We start from the raw sequence: 22,579 nt of genomic DNA, 5'->3' as shown, positions 1-22,579 counted from the left end.
ATTTGAAAAGGAATAATATATGTCTACGTATAACTAAATCAGTTTGCTGTATACCTGAAACTAACACAACATTGTAAATCAATTGTAGTACAATATAAAATAAAAATTTTTAAAAAGGAAAGAAAAAGTCACAGAAGATTTATGCTGTTCAGGACCTGTGTCTGCTCTGTGTTCTGACAACCGTACTCTCTGTTCCAGGTTTCTGCGGCGGGGGAGGGCAGAAATTTGGTTCTAGATGTTTACAGAGTGTCAGCAAGTAATACGAAGATCAGAGCCTCATACGCTGGGCCTGTGGCTGAAAGCTCACATGTGGTCGGAAGGAACCTCATCCTGTTTCGAAATGATCAGAGTCCAGCCGGCGTCTCATCTGTCCACCTGTCCCTCTGTCCCTGGCAAGGTCTGGACATGCAGTATGCACTAAGGTCACTTTGCAGCTCAGAGTCAAGTCTTGAAGTATTATTTCAGATGTCTATTCCTAAGCACTCATCTGCTCTTTGAGTTTATGTCAGCCTGTGTGTCCATCAGTGGAGAAAGTGAGACAAATAAACAAATAAACAGTAACAACGGCCGCAACGAGGAACAAATGAGCATCTGCTCAGTCCTTCCTCTTTCTGAGCTTTGCTGGCGTTCATTTTTCTGTCACTGCTTTTATATCCAGAAGCAGAGGGAACGCTAAGCTTTAGAGCTGATTTTCCATCTGTTGCTGCTTCTGGCTCACGTACAGCAGCTTATCTGTAGATGTGTGAGATTCTACCCTGTTGTCATGATTTTAGTAAAGATGGGAGCGGTCTAAGGAGGGAAGGGTGCCCCGCCTGCCTCCTCCCACCTCCCATCAGGGGCGTTAAGTGGAATGCTCCATGGGTATTTCTTTCTTGAACAATTTTATTCAACCACTGCCGAAAAAGTATTTTTATTTTAAAAGTATTAATAACCTGGAATTACCTGAAATAACCATGGTAACATGTTCTGAAGTAATATATGTTGTTTATATAACCATAGAAATGGCCCTAAAAGTGGAAATTACCTATTACTTATCTCAGTGTCTCGCCTTGATAATAGTATAGTGTGTATGTTTCACAATTTTGGCTATAGTGGCAATCGAGAGTTCATTCAAAAATTATTTAAAGCATTCCAAAAGGCATCAGTTATATTTTAATTGCTAGGGTAATTTTTTATTAATAACTTTCTGGATATGATGACACAGACATGAGTTATTAGTGAAATATAAGATTTAATACCAACTAAACACACCAAAAAGTTGGGAGCAAATTTTAAATGAAGAGAAACAAGATATTTAAGTTACTGGTACAAAGAATGCTCTGATGAACAAAATTTGGAACAACTGCTTATGTGAACTGGAATATTTTCTGTTTTCTTCCTCTTTGAACAATATTCATTGTCCCTATTTTTCTAAATATTTATAATTTTGCAACTATGCCATATTTGTGTTGTGTGAGCCATCGAATTGAAGCTGTCTTATCAGACCTCTGGCCCAATTAAGTTAATTCTGGGTGAGGATGGGCTGAGGTCAGGCCTGTTACCTTCTGACCAAGCACAGCCAGTGGGTACTGGTCGGCCCTCCGATTTCTCCAAGTCCACTGAGACCCGAATTATATGCTGGGCCTATGAAATGACTGACTCTCCCTTAGGCCTCAGAATTAACGGCCAAGTTGTCAGTTCCCAAATTATATCATGAAAGTCACAGACAGTCCCCATTTATTTTGACTGTTTAGAATCTCTGATTATTTATTTTTAGAGAAGTTTTCAACAATGTCTTGGCACAAATAAAAGCCCATAACCTTTGATTCAATATTATTAAAAATGAAATCCATTCACTTAACGCTTATCAAAGTGAAAGTGAAAGTCGCTCAGTCGTGTCCAACTCTTTGTGACCCCAGTGGACTACACAGTCCATGGAATTCTCTGGGCCAGAACACTGGAGTGGGTAGCCTTTCCCATCTCCAGGGGATCTTCCTGACCCAGGAATCGAACTGGGGTCCTCTGCATTGCAGGCAGATTCTTTACCAGCCGAGCTACCAAGGAAGCCTAATGCTTTTACATCATATTTTTAAATAACTTTATGGAGGCATACTGGCCATTTTCAAGCCCTTTCCTGACATCTCCAATGAGATTCATGCGACAGCCACCTCCCGCGGCATGCACGTGAGGCTGTCATGGAACCTTGTCCAAGCCAAGCTGCCAACTGATACAGCCCTAGAAGAGAGCCCAGCAAGACCAGCAGAAAATCCATTGTTGTTTGAGCCCATAGGTTCCAGCTTTTCATTTAGCGGTAGATAACAGGGCACCGTAGCTTTCATGCGTACATGCTGATTCCTCAGCAAATCTCTGCTCACTAGTCATGCTTTCCTTGGACACTTGACGTTTCTCAACTGCTAAAGAATCACCCACAACACCACCTAGATGGCCATAGTCAAGCCCTCTTCTTCACATCTCTGATGAGGAAAGTGCATTTGAGACTGGGTCTGTGATGAAAACTTCAGGGAAAAGCAACCCTACCTTTAACAGGATTTGAACTTCTAGAAGAGGGAGGGAAGCGTGTCAGCAAGGCCAAGAGGCTGTATCTCACAATCACTGATTTCTCATATTTTAGTTGCTCCTTAGGGGCAAGTTATTCCTGAGATTTAGCCCTGAAATTCATTGACCCTTAACGTCAAAACAGTCCCCAGCTCATTGTACGCTGTCAGTAAACATTTTTTCAATGAATTAGTAAATGACCCCAAGGTACTAGCGAAAACTGAATGGGTGGGGCCTTCAAAATCTGAAGTCTGATTCTGAGTCTATGTCTCGTGAGGACTCTGAATTTTGAGAACTGGCCTCTTTTGACTATTTTTCCTATATTTATATTATTATTAAGTGAAAGTCGCCTAGTCGTGTCCAACTCATGGACTGTAGCCTCCCAGGCTCCTCTGTCTATGAAATTTTCCAGGCCAGAATACTGGAGTGGGTAGCCATTCCCTTCTCCAGAGGATCTTCCCAACCCAGGGATCGAACCCAGGACTCCCATTCTTTACCATCTGAGCCACCAGAGTATTACAATGCACATATATATATGCATATATATATATATATATTCAAATTTTCAAAAGTTTTTAAGATTCAAGAATTTCACGGTATCTTTACCTATTCTTGGTTCAGTCCTTTACCAATGCATAATGCATCTAATTTGAATATTAGACTGCCAACATGCCTTATTACCCACAATTGTGACAAGACTATAAATCAGAGGCAATACAATGCTTAAAACTTTTATCTCAGCATGGTTGAAAACTTTATCTACTGCAAAAATAAAAGCAAATGCAATGAAAATATGGAGTTTGTAGTGGACTCTGTTTACAGATTATCTATGAAGGTAGTGGATAGAGAAGTGCTATGAAAATAATTCAGGCAGGCGAACTGGTTTCCCAGTCAGCGGCTCTTTCCTCCTATTTCAGCGTCTGGACGCACAGCACTTCTGCCTGCCAGCAGACGATGATCAACCATGGTGAATAATGAACGGAATTGTCTGTGCCTTATTTTATGAACCAATAATTTAAATGTTGCATTTTCGTTTTCTGCTTGCCAAACTAAGTATTATACCGTTTTGTTTTTTTTTTCCAGTCAATTTAGGGTAAAAAAACAAATGGAAAATAAGTCCTTGTAACTGGCTCTTTCTAGTGGTTCCCCTGCTGCCCCACAGCAGTGGGCTAGGCTTACCAGCTGCCACAGGAAGCCTCAGACCACCCATAGGGATCAGGAAACCTGTTTTTTTAAGGATAGATTTTATTTTTCAGGATAAATTCTATACAAAGATAGAGACAAAAGGAAACCGTACACTGCATGCATTTAATGGTATTTATTTCTTTCATAGTCATAAACAAGAGCAAGAAACAGTTCCCACTGAAAGTAGAGAAGAGAGATATTAAACAAAACTAGGAATAAGGCCAGTAGCCACAGCATCCATGCTAAGTAGAAAGACTTCCTTTTCTGGGTGTAATTCAGAAATCATTATTATAAGACTATAAATGTAACACAGTCAAAAAGACTTTCCATGGTTTCAGGGAAATAAGTTGCCCTCAGTAAATACTAATTTATTGAATGTATACATATAGTACAGAAACTTGTTAAAATAATAGGTATTTAAGAGAGAATATTGAATAACAATGATAGCCCCTTGAATAATTGGCTAATCAATAATATTTACGTCATACCTTTAACTGAAAAGTTTTAGATAATTTTCAAAGGCCTGAAGACTCAAGTCTTAAGGTCCCATGATTTTTTTTTTTTTGTCTTAGATAAAAGCTGCCTAACCGCTGATGTTTACATGACGGGTTTGCCTTACTCACAAATTGTATTCCTCCCTACTTCAGTACATGCTTATTCTTCACCAATATCCATGCCCGGTGCCACTGACCGAAATAAAGCACCCATCGGAAGGTTCAGTGGAAAAATGGAGGGATGTCTCAGTCTACTCAGGCTGCCAAAACAGAACACCGCCGACTGGGTGGCTTAAACAACAGGGATCTATTTTTCACAGTTCTGGAGGCTGGAAGTCCAAGGTAAAGGTTTCAGCTGATTTCTTTTCTAGAGAGGCCTCTCCTCTCTCTTCAGCTTGCAGAAAGCTGCCTTCTTGTTCACGTTCTCACATGGCCTGTGCTCTGTGCAAAAGCACAAGGGTGGCGGGAATAGAGGGAGAAAGAGAAGCGGGAGGTTATCTCTGGGGTCCTTTCTCATAAGGACACTACTGCCTCTGGATCAGGACCCCAGCCGTATGACCTTATGCGACTTTACTTCCTTAAAGACCCCATCTCCATGAACAGTCACAGGCTAGGGCTTCAACGTGAGAATTTTGAGGGGACACACATTCAACCTGCAAAAAGGTGAGAGGAAAGAATCGACGGGCTTGAAGACAGAGCACTAGAATTTACCCAGTCTGAGCCACAGAGAGTAAACGAGCTAAAAAAAGGACATCTAGGACCTGTGGGACTGTAACAAAACATACGTTCATGCCATCAAACTCCTGGAAATAGAAGAGAAAGTGGGAGGGACTGAAAAATACTTTAAAAAATAATGGCAGAGAACTTCTCACATATAGTAAAAGACAGAAAACTACAGATGTAAGAAGCTAGGTGAAACTCAAACCAGAGGAACTCAAACAAATTCAGGTTTATTATAATCGAATACGTGCCACTAAAGACAAAGAAAAAACAAAATCTTGAAATCAGTGAGTGAGAAACAATACTTTATCTACAAAGAAAACAAATCAAATGACAGTGGGTCTTACCAAGAGCCATAAAGACCAAAAGAAAACAGCTGATTTTTCAAATGCTGAGAGAAAAGAACTATTACTCTGGAGCTTTACATTCAGTAAAAATGTCCTTAAGGAATGAAGGAGAAATGAAGATATTCTCAGAAGAAAGAATATAAAGAGAATTTTTTTTTTGTTTTTGTCAGAAGACTTGACATAAAAGGATAGCTAAAAACAGTTCCCCAATATAAATAATTTTAAAAATACTTAGCATGCTTAGAACATCAGGGAGGAAAAAGAACACATTAAACCAAAAATGTAGGGGTTATATGTTACATAATGATGAAAGGGTCAATCAACCCGGATACCCAGGAATCCTAAAAACATATTAAAACAAACAAACAAAAAAAGCAGAGACATTATTTTGCTGACAAAGGTCCATCTGGTTGAACTATGATTTTTCCAGTAGTCATGTATGGATGTGAGTGTTGGACCATAAAAAAAGCTGAGCACCAAAGAACTGGTGCTTTGGAACCATGGTGTTGGAGAAGACTCTTGAGAGTCCCTTGGACTGCAAGGAGAACAAACCGGTTAATCCTAAAGGAAATCGGTCCTGAATATTCATTGGAAGAACTGATGCTGAAGCTGAAACTCCTATAATTTGGCCACCTGATGTGAAGAACTGACTCACAGGAAAAGACCCAGATACTGGGAAAGATAGAAGGCAGGAGAAGGGGAAGACAGAGGATGAGATAGTTGGATGGCATCACCAACGCTATGGACTTGAGTTTGAGTGAACTCCAGGAGTTGGTGATGGACAGGGAAGCCTGGCGTGCTGCAGTCTATGGGGTCGCAAAGATTTGGACACGACTGAGTGACTGAACTGAACTGAGCTAGTGTAAAACAAAAATTCATAGTACTGAAAAAAGGGTAAACCCACAAATAAACACCCATTCATGATAAAGAAAACCCTTAGAAAAATATGAGTAAAATTCTTCAGTTTAATAATGGTACTTGGAAAACAGCTATAGCTTCTATTTTTCTTAACTGTAAAACCTTGAGTTAATTTCTCTTGAGATCTGGAAAAAGACCCTGATATCTGTTAATACTACCATCATTAAAAAGACTACTATTTTAGCCAGAAGTTCTAGCCAGTGACAAACAGTGAGATAAGTAAGTAAAAGTCATACAGATCTTAAAGAAGAAAATAAAATGTGCTCTTTCCAGACTACATCATTATCTTTGTTGAATAAACCCAATAAATCTATAAAAGCATTACTAGAATGAATATATTTTCAGCAAGATTGTAGGACATAAATATTCAAAATTGAGTAGAATTTTTATATACTGGTGATGAGCACTTAGACTTAAATTTAAAATATAAATACCATGGATGGTCATTTGCAGAATAAAATAATAATGTGGAAACTAATGAATATATAGGACTTGTATGCTAAATACTATACAACACGATTTAAAGAAATCAAATATCTAAATAACTGGGGGGACACATCTTATTCATTGATTGGAAAACTCACGTAATGAAGGTAACAATTTTCCTGAAATTGAAACATAGGTTTAACTAATTTCAAAATTAGTAAAATGAAATTAATTAGTAAAATTAATTTCAAACCTAGTAAAATGTTCTATAGTTACTTATAGACAAGATTATTCTAAAAGTTGTGTGTATATATATATATATATATATATATATATATATATATAAAGTTGGAGAAACTGGAATATCTGTAGGGTACAGTTACAGCAATGCTGAGAGGGAATTTTATGATATTAAACATATATATTAGAAAAGAGGAAAAACCTTAAATTAATCTAAGCTAAAACTGTTAAAAAGAAGAATACAGAGGAGGGATTACTCTACCTAAATTCAAGAGTTATAGAGTTGCTTTAATCAAATTGTGTGGTACTGATGAAGGGAGAGACACACAGACCAACGGAACAGAATCGAGTTTGGAAACAGAACCCCATAAATATGCCCTGATACTTTATAAAGGTACAAGAGCATCCCAATGGATGAAATATAGAGCTCTATTTTTAACTGCTCCCTTTCACAGTCAGTTCCAGGGAACTCATACTTTGTCTTGTGAACTACTGAATTCCTTATCCCTGGGAGCAAGCGCAAGGGAGTCACTAAAGAATTCCTGGGGTAGGTGAACAGACAAATGAATAGTTTGATTACCTGGAAAATTTACAGTATAATCGTGTGTACTAAACCAACAACCTTGATGTTATGATCCAATGCCATCTCTACTGATTTTGATTGGTGTATAGTTGCTTTATAATGTTGTGTTAGTTTCCGCTGTATAGCAAAGTGAATCAGTTATATATCCCCTCTTTTTTACTATACATATATATGTATATAGTATACGTATATCCCCTCTCTTTTTAGATTTTCTTCCCACCTAGGTCACCACAGAGTATAGAGTTCCCTGTGCTATCTAGTAGGTTCTCATTAGTTGTCTATTTTATATGTAGTAGAGTATATATGTCCATCCCAATCTCCTAATTCTTCCCACCCCACCTTTGCTCTTTGGGGTCCACACATTTGTTCTCTACACCTGTCTCTATCCCTGCTTCACAAGTAAGTTCACCTGTACTATTTTTCTAGATTCTCTATATAAGCAATGGTATATGATAGTTGCTTTCCTCTTTCTGCCTTACTTCACTCTGTATGACAGTCTCTAGGTCCATCCAAGTCTTTGCCAATGGCGCTAGTTTTTTCCTTTTATGGGTGAGTAATATTCCGTGGTGTATATGAACCCCATCGTTACCTACTCATCTGCTGATGGGCATCGAGTTGCTTCCATGGACAGGTAAACAGCGCTGCAGTGAGCACTGCTGCCCTGTCAACTGTGCGGGTGTGCTCAGTCATGTCCAAACTCTGTGCGACCCCATGGACTGCAGGCCGCTGGGCTCCTCTGTCCATGGGGTTCTCCAGGCAAGAACACTGCAGTGGGTTGCCATTTGCTTCTCCAGGGGATCTCCACCTACGGTTTGAATCTACACCTCTTGTGTCTCCTGCATTGGTAGGCAGGTTCTTTATGAACTGAGCCACTGGGGAAGCCCCGAACTTTTCAGTAACTTGGGGCAATTAGCGGTACAAATTTCTCCAGTAGCCTTCAATTTTCAGAAAGCAAGACTATAACTCCAGCTGACTTAATGAGTGGATGTGCTGAATTTTATTCATTTCACTTTTTAAGTAACGCAATTAAATAGACCTTTCTATTTTCATTAAATCATGATATAGTGGCTAGTGCTTTAAGGGTTTCCTAGGTGGCTCAGAGGTAAAGAATTAGCCTGAAAATTCAGGAGATGCAGGAGATGTGGGTTTGATCCCTGGGTCAGGAAGATCCCCTAGAGGAGAAAACGGCAACCCACTCCAGTGTTCTTTCCTGGAAAATTTCATGGACAGAAGAGGCAGTCCATGGGGTCACAAGAGTTGGACATGACTGAGCACGAAATGAGATGTGCTTTTACAAAGAAAAAACAACAGGAAAATTCCTTTTATTGTCTTGGAATGGGAGATTCCACTTCAATAATTCCTCCAGCATTTTGTAAACTGCTTGTGTTTATGTAGTAATGAAAAAATATAAATCCACACATATTTCACTGTGGGAGAAATAAATGAAGCCCAGTCCTGGGAGGTTTGTCTTTAATCATGAAATGTGCAACATTTGGCTGTAGTGAATTAGCCATTTGTCTCAATAATGTAAATCCTCCAAAGCACTGAAAGCCCAGCAAAAAATGTCCATGGCATACGTGCCCTCCAGGGGCCTGGGCATGAGTCACATGTAGACACAAAAAGATCCTAGTGTGTCGATGCCAGATCATATTTATGTCAGAAAAGCCCTAACTTACATGTTTCTCTTTATCTGAAAAAGCTCCACAAACATATCCATCAGAAACACTGCATATTCCAGCCACGGGACACAAATAAGAGACAATAAGCATTCATTATCTTGTGTTTTATTTTCAGTTTCTGTTAGAGGCATCGTCGATGGAGACACTTGTCCTGGTTTCAGACCCATGTGGTTCTTAGCCTACTTTCTACATCTGCCTCTACTTTCCTCATATTGAGTTTTATTGTTTAGATGGCAAGAGAAAAAAAAAAAGTCATATCAGAACATGCAGAAATGCAGACAATTAAACAGCCCTTGGGGATTATTTCTACCATAAATGTGGCCATTTTGATTAACTCGGTCCACCTGTTATTATTGCAAACTATTCATCAAAGCTGGCCAGTCCTACATAAATGCCATCAGCAGAGGAGACAGCCTAGCTGAAGAGACAGCAGTAACATTAATCTCTGCAGCTGTACATTACTCATGTGAGTTTACTATTCTAATCTTGTAGGTTTTAAAAAATCACATCCTCACCAGATAGGGTAGTATTTTCAGATCAGTCTCACCAGATTTACTCTCTGGTCTCAACACTCAGTTGATAAGTAGAGGAGATGGCTACCAGCCATATTAAATCTCACTTCACCTTTAATCCTGTCTCTCAAAAGGAATTTTATATTTTACATTTGTTTTTCTTACATTTCAAAGTGATACCATTGTTTAAAATATTGTTCCACTTAAAAATAGGAAGGGTAGATCTGTGTTTATGGGAAGTCACTTATGGGTTTTAAGTACAATTACACAGAAATTTTAAATACAATTACATATAAATCAGAGTGTGGGTTCACTTTCTTTGTTAATTTTGATATTACAAATTTGAATTTTGGAGCTTCACTTCATAAGAAACACTGAAATTCTAATACATTAAATAATTTTATTAAAAGATAAAAAACAGAATGGATATAAAATTATAGGAAAACATATGTATGATCTTGAAATCAGTCACTTGCTAAATCTGAATCAATAGGAAATACAAAAGAAGAACATAAACAGTAAATATGAATTTGAAGATGTTAATCACAAGCCTAATTTTAGAAGTGCAAATAAGAAACATAATTACAACAAATATAAGAGAAGAGGGACAATAAATTATTATAGAAAGAATCCACATAAGTGGATAAGAAAAATACTAAAATTTAGCAGAAAGATAATTACAACATGACTATTAGAGAAGAAGAATTACAGATGATTAATAAAACTGTTTGAATTGTTCAGCTTAATAATTAAACTAAAATTAAAACAAAAATATAACTTTCTTGCTTGAGAGATTATGAAAAAAGTTTTAATGGTAATATTCAATTTCAGAAAGGTTGGAATAAAATGAATTCTCTCATATACTTTTTGAAAAATCAGACATTTGGGGGGAGGGTAAATAATTTGGGGGATGCATTCTTTTTCTGTCTCTTCTCTCTCTTTTCTAAAATGTTCATTACCTCTTACCAAGAAATCTAAATGAAACTTTATATAAGCAAATGTTTTGATTAAGGATGTTCATCCAAAATGACATATAATGCTAAAAGCTAGGAAACAAAGTAGAATACCTGTGGATAGTCAATATCAATATGAAATGTTCACTTCATAGAAAAATTATCAAATTATGAAATATTAAGAACATTCTGTCATATTTTCAAATATAATTTAGCCACACATGAAACTGAGTGATAACCTAAAAAGAACATGACAATCTGATCCACGTGTGCTGTGCTATGCTAAGTCGCTCCCGTCGTGTCTGACTCTTGGCAACTGGTAGCCCACCAGACTCCTCTGTCCGTGGAGTCCAGGAAAGAATGCTAGAATGGGTTGCCATGCTCTCCTCCAGGGAATCTTCCCGACCCAGTGATCGAACCCGTGTCTCTTGTCTCTGCAATGACAGGCAGGTTCTTTACCACTTGTGCTACCTGGGAAGCCCTCCTATCCATATACAGATGTGTAAAAAATAAATAAAACTATATGCATGTATACATAGAAATAATAAAACAGCATTCATATTATATAATAATGTAGATATATAATAGATACAATTATATACAATATATAATTATTAACAATAGAGAATATATAAATGTATATAATTAAAATATAATAGAAGGAAATGCACTAAATGTAAGTGTGACTAATAAATTCGATAATACTTTTGCATTTTATTTGCTTATCTATCTTAACTTGTTCTACAATTACATAATAATTTTGTGTAAAAAAGAAGGGAACATGTGTAAACCCATGGCTGATTCATGTGAATGTATGCCAAAAACCACCACAATATCGTAATTAGCCTCCAACTAAAACAAAAAATAAATAAAATAAATAAATAAATAAATAAAATGTTGTGTAAATTTAAAGAAAAACAAGTTTGTCTTGCAAAGACTATCTTTGTTTATAATTTCCCATTTTACATATGTTTGTGTGATGCCCTCTGACAACAAGGCAGATGCATTGCGAACAATCAGTTCCAGGAGTCTGAGGCTAGAGTCTTGTATAATCACTTGTTTAAACACAAGAAACTAGGGAAAGACTCTTTGCAAATGATACTGGGTATGACGGGTCCAGCTCTTCCTGAAATGCCATGCTTTCTTTATGACATTTTGCACTCAGATACAACTCACAAACGTACTCTGAGCACGCCAGTGTTTTTGCAGCTTGTAGGCCACTCGCAATGTTCTCTGTGGCTGTCTGCAGACATGATCCCCGAGAGCTGACACATGGAGATCAGAGGGGGCCTCGTCTGCCATGCACATCACAGAATTGACTCTGGAACTGAGCTGCATCCCGAAGGTTTGGATAATCACAAAAGCAGTGATGATTTTTCTGAATAAATTCCAGGCACCCAGGAAGTGCTGCACATGGCATTTAATTGGTTCCCAGCATATATTGCTTGCGGGTGGAGAGCACTGTTTTAAAAGATATCCATAAACCGTGCTGTGAGCTATTTATAACCTAATTTTGTTCTTCTCATGAAATGTAAAGTGTCTACCCCTTGAGTGAATGGCAGTGAGCTAAGGCACTTGGAAATTTTAGCAATAGAAAATGCAGTTGGATTCTTCAAGAAGTTCAAGATCTGGGAAGATAGACAAGTCAGAAGCGCACGTAAATTTGAAGCTCCTTCCTCCTGGCTACGGTATCCACATCTTACAACAGAAATGAAACCAACCGACACACCGGGCTGGAGTTATCCACAAGAGACCACCGGGCTGCTGGGTGCTGGTGGCCGGCCTCCCTCTACGGCCCGCAGCTCCCACGGTGTCCTGCCAATCACTCTGTGTGTTTTAGGATGCCCCTGGGGGTGGGTGGGTGACATTCAGCTAGCACCGGTGGCGCGAAGACACAGGCTCAGGTGTCCACAGAGAGAGAAAGGAAGGTTGGGATACATTCTCTGCCTCTGGGAGCTTAACATCTTATTGGAAGCACCTCGAAATTAAAAAGGTCTTCTAATTTTTACCTATATTCTCATTTCCAACTTGCTCTTACAAAGTAGGACCTTATGTGATGCTGGATTATTTACTGGTGCTCCTGGGAAGGAGTTAACTGTTAGTCTTTTTTCTTATTTCATAACAGATGTCTTATTCTTATAAAGTTACTAATATAAATATTTTCAAGTATTAAAAAGCTGCTATTCATTTACACAGTTACATACTACTTGTACAACCAGTTCCATGAGATTCACGTGAGACTGGACTCACACACCCAGATGTCTTGTGATTGACTAAAGGCGGGAGACTGAGGCAGCAGCCACAGCCTTCAGAACCAGGACAGCAGGTGGGCAAGAGAGCAGCGGGCAGAGAGATGGCTGGTGTCTTGGGAGTCTGAGGGTGGGGCCCGCTGTCCTCCTTGGCTGTCTTGTCTAATGGGAGCTTGGTATGCTTGATCCTGCTCTTTATATGGTCCATTGCCTAAGTCTTTCTTAGTATCTTATAAGCTAGACAACATCCTTCTAAAAAATCATTTTCCACTTAAATTCATCTGGGTCATGTTCTCCTTCTTAAGAAAAATTATTGTGAATAGGATGTTAGGTGTGCATGCGTGCTCAGTCGTGTCTGACTCTTGGTGACCCCATGGACTGCAGCCTGCCAGACTCCTCCAGCCATGGGATTTCCCAGGCAAGAATACTGGAGTGGGTTGCCATTCCCTTTTCCAGGGGATCTTCCTGACCCAGACATCAAAGTGGTAGAGACTTAGAAACATCAATCAAGACCCAAGCAAACATGAAGATGGGTGAGTCTGCTCGGGCTTTGGAAAGCCCTGTTCTCAGCGGCTGGGAAAAGCAAGCTCCTTCACGTTCATGCTATGTGACAGCATTTTGTCCTGAGGCCAAGTGTCTGGTACAGATCACAGTGAACCTGCCCTTGTTAAAGAGGCAGAAACAGCAGGACCGGGACCAGGGGTGAAGTGACCCTTCGAGACCTTAACTCTAATTAGGGCACATTTTGCAAGGGCTTGGATACTCTCTTCATTTTATTTTCAAAACAACATGGTTCTAAAATTACATATGTAGAGCACAAGGCTTTGATCAGAGATTTTAGCACAAAAGCTTCATCAACAGCCTCACCATGGTAATATCGATCTTTCTTCCCACAGGAGCAATAAAGAGTTGTTTTCAGCACTCACTAGGTAACCTTCCTAGCTATGTTGCAGATCCTTTCACAGTAAACACAATGTCCTATTCCGGTCATATTTCCTTCAGAGTGTGCGTTAGTTTCCAAGGGCTGCTGTGATAACATGCCACACGCTCGATGGTTTAAAATGATAGAAATGTCTTCCATCACAGTTCTGGAGGCCAGAAGTCCCAGATCAAGTTGTCAGCAGGGTTGGGCTCCCTCTAAGGCTCTGAGTAGAATCCTCTCTTCCCTCCTCCAAGCCACTGGTGATGGCCCCAGCCCTTGGTGCTTGCTTGGCACTGTATCACTCTAATCTCTGCTGCTCTGGTCACGTGACACTCTACCTGTGTGTCTTCTGTCTCTTCTTGGAGACCCCATCCATCATATTGGGCTTTCCCAGGTGGCTCAATGGTAAAGAATCTGCCTGCAGTGCAGAAGCTGCAGGAGATGTGGCTTTCATCCCTGGGTCAAGAAGATCCCCTGGAGGAGAAAATGGGCAACTCACTCCAGTATTCTTGCCAGGAAAAATCCCCTGGACAAAGGAGCCTGATGGGCAAGGGCCCAAGGGGTCCCCAGGAGTAGGACACGACTGAGCACTCATGCATATCACATTGTATCAGGGCCCACCTTCTCCCCGTGTGACCTCATTCTAACTCGGCTACATCTGCAAAGGCCCTTTCTTCTCATAAAGTCACCTCCCCTGGTGCTAGGATCTGGATTTCAGGGTATCTTCTGGGAGAAAAAAATTAACCTGTAAAAGCATGCGACCCAGTGAAGACACACCTGCTGTTTAGAGGGTGTATTAAATGTATTTCTCATCTCCTAATCTTCTGCTCTCGAATAAATCAGCATCTTGGGATTTCTTCAGTTTTATGCTTTCAATCTTTCTGTGTATTTAACTTGGGAATTCAAACATGCTTCCCACCAGAAGGAATCACTTTTTCTTTGTATGCAAGAAAAAGCTAAAGATGTTTTTGCAACTAGTTGCATCTCCGTGCCTCCTCCATCACCACGAAGAAACACTGCATCTCAACTCTTGGCACCATTTCTCGATTCAGACCTCCTCCTCCTCACGGTCTAGAAATAGAACCGCACAAACAAGAGACCTACATACTGTCTGTCTTATGAGCCTGTCTCCCAGACGAGTCTCTTCATTTCTTTCTCTCCTCTTCTAGCTCCTCTGAATCCATCACCTCCCCCACCTCCTCTCTCCTTTGGTAGAGAGAAAACATCTGGAGAGGAGTTACAATGAACACAGCGGTGGGAAGAGAAAAAATGATGCTTCCACTCTGCTGCCAAGGAATTCCTTCCTGCCCCTGGACAGCAACAAACTCACAGGTCTGCCCCTCAGGCTGTAGACAGAGACGTGTTTGATTTGTGTGTTTGCTGAAACTGAATAACAGGCAGGATCTTTTCTTTAGCCTCTGAATAGACACTGAGGAACCCGCTAACGTAGAGAAGGAGAAAATTCCACCCTGCTCACAAGTTGGTTTTCCTTCACACCCATCCTATTTCTTCAGCCTGTGAGGTGCTGTTTGGAAAGACAAATGGATCATCACCCGGGAAGCTTTCCAAACTGCCTACAAACAGAAAAGAAAGAAAGGAAAGATAATCAGCCATATTAGGCTGGCCGTATTAGCAAGCAAACTGCTTTTCCTCCCCTAACCACACAGTGTCTGGGGTGAGGCGAGACAAAGCAGGGTTTGCTAGCTTCTCATGGAGGGTTAGCTGTCTAGTCTGTGCTTTTTCTTGGAATCCATCTCTCGTGTGTTCCCACCGCTGGCTGTGTGTGCACACAGAGATCTCCTCCATTTGCTGCCCTAACAGGGAGTAAATATGAGGCATGAGAGGCAACCCTGGATGCCATACATCTCTGCATCTTAGATTATTTGCTCCAAGTTAAAAAAAAAAGTATGTGTGGTCATGTCCACTCCCCACACTCAATAGTAGCTAATGACACATTTCATGGCTCATCTGCGGTCCTAAATGTGGTCATAAATAACCGTACAAGTAACTAATTTCAAGGTCTTTGGAAAAGTTTCAGAACAGAGTCCCTGTAAACTACTGCTGTAAGCCTGTGACATGTTCCTTTCACTCAGAGTTTACTTTGTGCTAGACACAGTGTAAACAATGGACAGCTGCTTGTCAAACTATGGTTTTTCCAGTAATTATGTACTGATGTGAGAGTTGGACCATAAAAAAGGCTGTTTGGGTGTTAAGTCTCTTCAGTCGTGTCCGACTCTTTGCGACCCTATCGGCTGTAACTTACAAGGCTCCTCTGTTATGGGATTCTCCAGGCAAGGATACCGGAGTGGGTTGCCATTTCCTCCTCCAGGGGATCTTCCTGACCCAGGGAACCCATGTCTCTTGCATCTCCTGCATTGACAGGCAGGTTCTCTACTGTAAGGACACCTGGGCTTCCCTGGTGGCTCAGATGGTAAAAATCTGCCTGCAGTGCTGGAGACCTGGGTTTGATCCCTGAGTTGAGAAGACCCCCTGGACGAGGGCATGGCAATCCATTCCAGTATTTTTGCCTGGAGAATCACCATGGATAGAGGAGCTTGGTGAGCTACAGTCCGTGGGGTACAAAGAGTTGGACACGCCTGAGCAACTAAGCACAGCACAGCACCACCTGGGAAGCCCAAAGAAGCCTGAACACCAGAATTAATGCTTTTGAACTGTGGTGGTGGAAAAGACTCTTGAGAGTCCCTTGCACAGGAAGGAGATGGAAAAATTAAATAAAATAAAACCAGTCAATCCTAAAGGAAATCAACCTTGAATATTCACTGGAAGGATAGATGCTGAAGCTGAAGCTCCAATCCTTTGGCCACCTGCTGCAAAGAGCTGAATCATTGGAAAAGACCCTGATGTTGTGAGAGATTAAAGGCAGGAAGAGAAGGAGATGACAGAGGATGAGATGGTTGGACGGTATCACCAACTCAAGGACATGAGTTTGAGCAAACTTAGGGACATAGTGAAGGATAGGGAAGCCTGGCATGCTGCAGTCCATGTGGTTGCAAAGAGTCAGGTACTACTTAGTAGCTGAACAACAACAGCACCTCTTTTGATCATCAGCAAATGTCCATAAGAGTGGAATTGTTATCTGAGAAGAAATTGTGAATTAGAAAGATGAATCGATTTGCTCAAAAACACAGAGCCAAGTCATGGGAAACTTGAAATTCAAAATTAAGACCTCCCTCAGACTAAAAATTTCTTAAGTGAATCCCATAGAGATATAGAGATAATCTGGACTTAGGTAGGTCATTCCAAAACCTGTAGTGCTGGGTGATAATGGGGTTGGGGGCTGAGAATAGGAAAATACAGTTTCATTTGAGTGAAAGGCTTATATGTGAGTCACAAATGACTTTTAAATGGACTTTTGATAATTTACATCCGCCAGAATAAAAACCAGAAATAGAAGAAATTGTTCATCGCCTGATTTTTTTTTTTTTTTTTTTACTGGAGGCAGGGAAGAATTTGGGATGACCTGAAGACCACTTTCTTTGTGTGTATCTGAAAATAAAATGGGATCTTCGTCTAGAACCGAGAGTGCAGGAATCATAGCCTGATGCCCGTGCCTGAAGAGCTGCAGTAAACCTTTGAGGCGGGAACAAGACGAGATGGCAGCTGAGACACGGCCTGCCAGCTTGGAGAGTAGTTATTATAGGATGCGAAACCTATACTTTGAAAGCTTGACTGTTTTTATGTTTCCTGCCTTTTCTTTGCTGTTTCTCTTTATTCTCTCTCTCAGAGTTAGTAAAAAATCCTTTGGAAAATTCTAACCTGCCTCAAATATTCTAAAGGGAACTGTTAAAAAGGGTGCTGGCCTATATTTGGGAAGGAGTTTCATTTTAAACCACTGTAATACTGGTTTTTTTTTTTTAAATAACTTGTATTTCCACGCTAAAAATATAATATATGTTTTTTGCAGGGAATAAATGAGATAAAAGTAATATATGTATATTATATATAGGCTTCCCAGGTTACTCTTGTGGTAAAGAATTCACCTGCCAATGCAGGAGATACAAGCAACTTGGGTTTGATCCCTGGATCAGCAAGATCCCCTGGAATAGGAAATGTCAACCTACTCCAGTATTCTTACCTGGAAAATTCCATGGACAGAGGAACCCATGGGCTATAGTCCACGGGGCCACAGAGAGTCAGACATGACTGAGCGACTGAGCACAGAGAACACTATATAAATGAATATGTATGTAAATACATATGTGTGTATATATAACTCCTCCATTTCTGTAAAGCCTTTGTGAGTATTGTGATATATATTCATCCAGCATCTTGTGCACACAAGTCTGAGTATACTTGTTTATTTAGCTAGAATGATAGGCTGGCGACAGACTAAATCATATTGCACACATTTTTTGTGACCTCTTTTTCATAAATATATTTTAGAAAATTAATTTCAATAACTACAGAGAGGTTAATCTTGTAAATATAATTTATTTTATTTATCTGATTTCTCACCTTTTCCAATCTAACTTTATATGTAAAGCTGTGAGATTTCTGTATATGTTGCTTTTATATTCTAAGTAGATTATTAAAATTTTCTCTGAACATCCTAGAATTCTCATTATTGGGATATCTAAGTAAAACATCTTTTTCAAATGTGCGTAATTTTGTCATTATAATTCCAATGTTCCCCTTTCTCCATCTAGAGAGCCACATTAACTGATCTCATTATATGCCTTGTTTAGTGCAGTGATTAACACATCTATTAACATGGTAAGAGTTGAAGAAAATTGTTAGAGACTGTCAAAAGTGTAGTCACTGTTAATAGTTACCAACTGTTCATAATGCATTTAGCTTAATTTGTATGGAAAAATGGTGTGTGCAACAGCACTTGCCAAGATGAAGTTTTGCCAACAATCAGGATCATTTTGGCTCAAAAGTTGAGATGGAGTCCCACCTTGGGTCAGCTCAGACGTCTCCCTTGCTTCGTTTCCGATGGTTAGCTCCATCCTGGGGGCTCTCAGCTTTCCTCTGGAACATCTGGCAGCAGCTACTGTCACATGCACAACTCCTGAATCAGTGGGCCATTAGTTTTTGTGCAGAAATATGTGTGAATTTAGAAAAGGCACTCATGAGCATCTATAATGGGGGCCATGTGTTATAAATTGGAGAGCGGGGGGAAATCGGTTTTGCTCAGATCATTATCTTTCCACATGTGCAAACCTCTGTCCTAAAGTAAACCAAGCACGCACAGGGGCTGTGTGTACAAGGGGTCGGCAGAAATCTCTACCAGACTGCTCCGAAGTGAATCGCTTAGCATCATCAGGTGAGGATTCCCTATTCCTCAGGCATTCCACAAACCCTGAGTAAAAACAGACTTCACCAACAGCAGAGAAAGCAGCTGCTTCTTGGAATAAGTTTAGGAGTGCTGAGCAACTCCCCGTGATCCTAATAATTCCCCCTTTAGCAACTCATTCCCAGCATCGAATTATTTTCCAACCTCAATAGTCCTTTGCTTCTGTGCTGAAATAGTAATACCCTTGGGAAAAGTCACGTCTAACCTAATGATGACTATTTATACTGAATAAAATTAGTTTGTAAGATTTCTTGGTTTCCCAAGACAGCTCTGTGTATGTGAATCGAATTTAGGAAAATGGGTGGATATACACTGCATTCTGATGGGATGCATGAAATGGGGGTGAAGAAGTTGCAGCATGCATCCCACAGGGAGTCTGGAATGGACTGGTCACTCAGTTGAGAGCCTCAGGGTCCAAAAAGCACAGGGGCTCTGGTATGGAGGGGCATGGCTCCTGAAGAATAGTGTTGTCTACTTTAAAATTATCTTCCTTTGAAAACTTTCTCCTATCCTCACCCTCCCTGGAAGAGTTATCCTTCTCTCCAAATTGCTCCACAGTTCAACCCTGTGTTATAAGATACTGTTGTTGTGTTGTTCAGTCTCTAAATTGTGTCCAATTCTTTGTGACTCCATGGACAGCAGCACTCCAGGCTTCCCTGTCCATGTAATTTTCCAGGCAAGAATACTGGAGTGGGTTGCCATTACTTCCTCCAGGGGATCTTTCTGACCCAGGGATTGAACCTGAGTCTTCTGCATTGCCTGCACTGCAGGCGGACTCTTTACCTGCTGAGCCGTTGGGGAATTGGCAAATAGAACTGAAAAAAGTAGTAGTGGCAGATTTTATTTTCTTGGGCCCCAAAATCACTGTGGCCAATGACTGCATCCAGGAAATTAAAAGACGTCTGTTCCTTGGAAGATGTAGTAGAGAAGGGGTTGAGCTGAGGGAAATCAGTAACTTTCCCCAAGTTCTCCATTCAGATGAGCATAAAATATTTCCAACTTTCCTTTGGTTTTCCCTTCCCACCTAGAAAAGATATCACATTTCAGATTTTCTGTATATGTTGAGTGTACAAAGCAAGGTTTTAATATCTGTGGTTTGATTCATTTTTCTGATTTCTCTATTCTGGGTAGAGGACGTCAGAGGGGGAGGCTAGGTTGTCTGTCCTAGACTTGCATGGAGGGCCGGCTCCACCAGCATCTGTTCCATGACCTTGAGTAAAGCATTTAACTGCCTGGTTCTTCACATGCATAATGGGTAATTGTAACCACTCTGCAGAGGTGTTTTGAAGGTAGGGTGTGTCGACTAAACAAATACGCACAACCTAAAAGTTGAGAGTTAGGTTTTACTCAGTGGGAATGTTAGGACTTAAGCCCGGGAGACACAGTCTTGGGTGATGCTGAGAGAGCTGCCTCTGAGGAGGCAGGGGAGGAACCAGGCTGTATGCAGGTGTGCAGCAAGGGGCAGGTAATTGGAATATGAAGAGATTATTGGTAATTAAGAGAAAACTAAATCTCTCACATGGAGAGGTTTAGTGATCTTCTATGTATGAGAAGATGCAAATGCCTGGGCTTGCCGAAATCATTTCTTTCATATACATCCAGCTATCTGGGGCCAATCCCGCTTTCTTTACTGTTCACATAGTAATTCCTTGTTTACATTCAGAGATGGTGAATGTGGCAGAGGATGGCCTCTCACATCCTCCCAACTCCTCAGCTCTTATGGGGGAGGAAGGAGCTGATGGTTTCCAATTAGCTGTTTTGTTTCACATGGGCTCAGAAATTTGCAGTGGAAAAGGCTTGTTTACTAGCAGAGCCTAGAGCAGAAAATAGTTCATTTCACAGACATAACGTACATGAAGTACAAAAGTCCAGGACAAATGTGGTGCCAGATAAAATGTAGCTGATGAAAGTCTTCATTTATTGAGTGCTTGCTACATGGCAGATACTGCGCTAATAATTTACGTATATTTACTCACTTATTCCTTACAATAACCTCCTCATACTATTATACTTTTATATATATTATTATACTATTGTATATTATACATACAGTATAATATAAAATACTATTATGTATTGTATGTACTATTATACTTTTACACTATTATAAATGTACTATTATGCATTTATATACTATTATAATGTACTATTATTATTAGCACTATTATACTTGCCAGTATAAAGTATTATTATAATTGCTATTTTATAGAAGAAGAAATTGAGATTCATAGGAGAAACATGACCTCCTGTAGCTGTACAACTAAGGTAGCAAAATTGTTTTTCAAACTTGTGCAGGTTGAGTTCAGAGTCCTAGACATTTACCCATACTGATTAATACCAGTATCTCTCTGGTTTATCAGCTGTGCTTATGTCTGCCTTGGTTTCAAATTGCAATAATCTAAAAGTCAACAAGAAGATAATGAGAGGAATTTATGTTTATCCTTAAGAAAAAAAAAAAGCTTTCAAGAGTGCCAATGTATTTTTTTTAATATAAGAAATTCCATGAGATGAAGTATACTCATAGTTTGAAACTGGCAAGTTTTAAATTGTGAAACTGATACTTTTTAAAATTTCAAACTTTGAAAATGAAGGTTTGAAACAGGAAAATTGGTCCTGTGTACAGCAATTGAAAGGAATCAGGATGAGTTAAATGAAGCCATGAAAAATTAAAATGCAATTCTTAAAGTTTGTGAGAGTAATCTTCAGCTTTCATGGTGTGGACACGTACACAGAACAGCAGACCAGAGCTGCAGAAGCACGAGAGAGAGAAGAGGAAGTAGTGAAAAATGATCAGGAGCTGTGTAAGTTTCATAGACCAATACCAAAATTTCCAGAGAGTTCTTGAATTTTTAAAGATGTTTACAAAGTAGAACTAAAAGGTCTAAAAATCTGTGCCCTCTTAGTATTCCATTGAGGCTGTAACTGCATTAAATAATGAGTTAGAAGTTTGTAGGAACCACTTTGTGGCAATTGCAAAGCCTAAAGCATATTTAATTAAATTAAGTAATCTCTATCTAGATGAAAATAAATCATTTTAGTGCTGACTGTTTTTAATGATTCAGACTGTCATTCAAAAAAAAAAAAAAAGGAAGCTGGTAAAGTACTTCTAACTCCACTTACAAGACTTTTATAGCAAAGCACTAATGGGATTTTTCTTGCCAGGGAAATGCCATATTTTATTAATAAATGATTCTGAAGCACTCTCAGTAATTACTAACATATATCACAAAATTTGCCAAAAAAGTGGGAAGAATACTTTAAACATATAAGCATTTTTTGAAAGGATAAAAACAGCTTTAGGGTATTTAAAAAATCATGATTATTTAATCCACACATAGGTAAACTTCTAAAAGAACATTGACAAGAGCCAGAAGAGATCTTTATTAAAATTTCTTTCTAAAATTTTGAGGTAACTAGACCTGTCTTTTGGTTTCTCAACAGAATAAGCACCCAACACTGAGGACTTAGGGTTGATATCAGAGTAGAGGGCATTAGGAAT

The sequence above is a fragment of the Giraffa tippelskirchi genome, chromosome 9, assembly GCF_054371585.1.
Source record: "Giraffa tippelskirchi isolate mGirTip1 chromosome 9, T2T-mGirTip1v1.2.pri, whole genome shotgun sequence".
NCBI classification, from domain to species: Eukaryota; Metazoa; Chordata; class Mammalia; order Artiodactyla; family Giraffidae; genus Giraffa; species Giraffa tippelskirchi.
Note: the sequence above shows the minus strand (reverse complement) of the source record.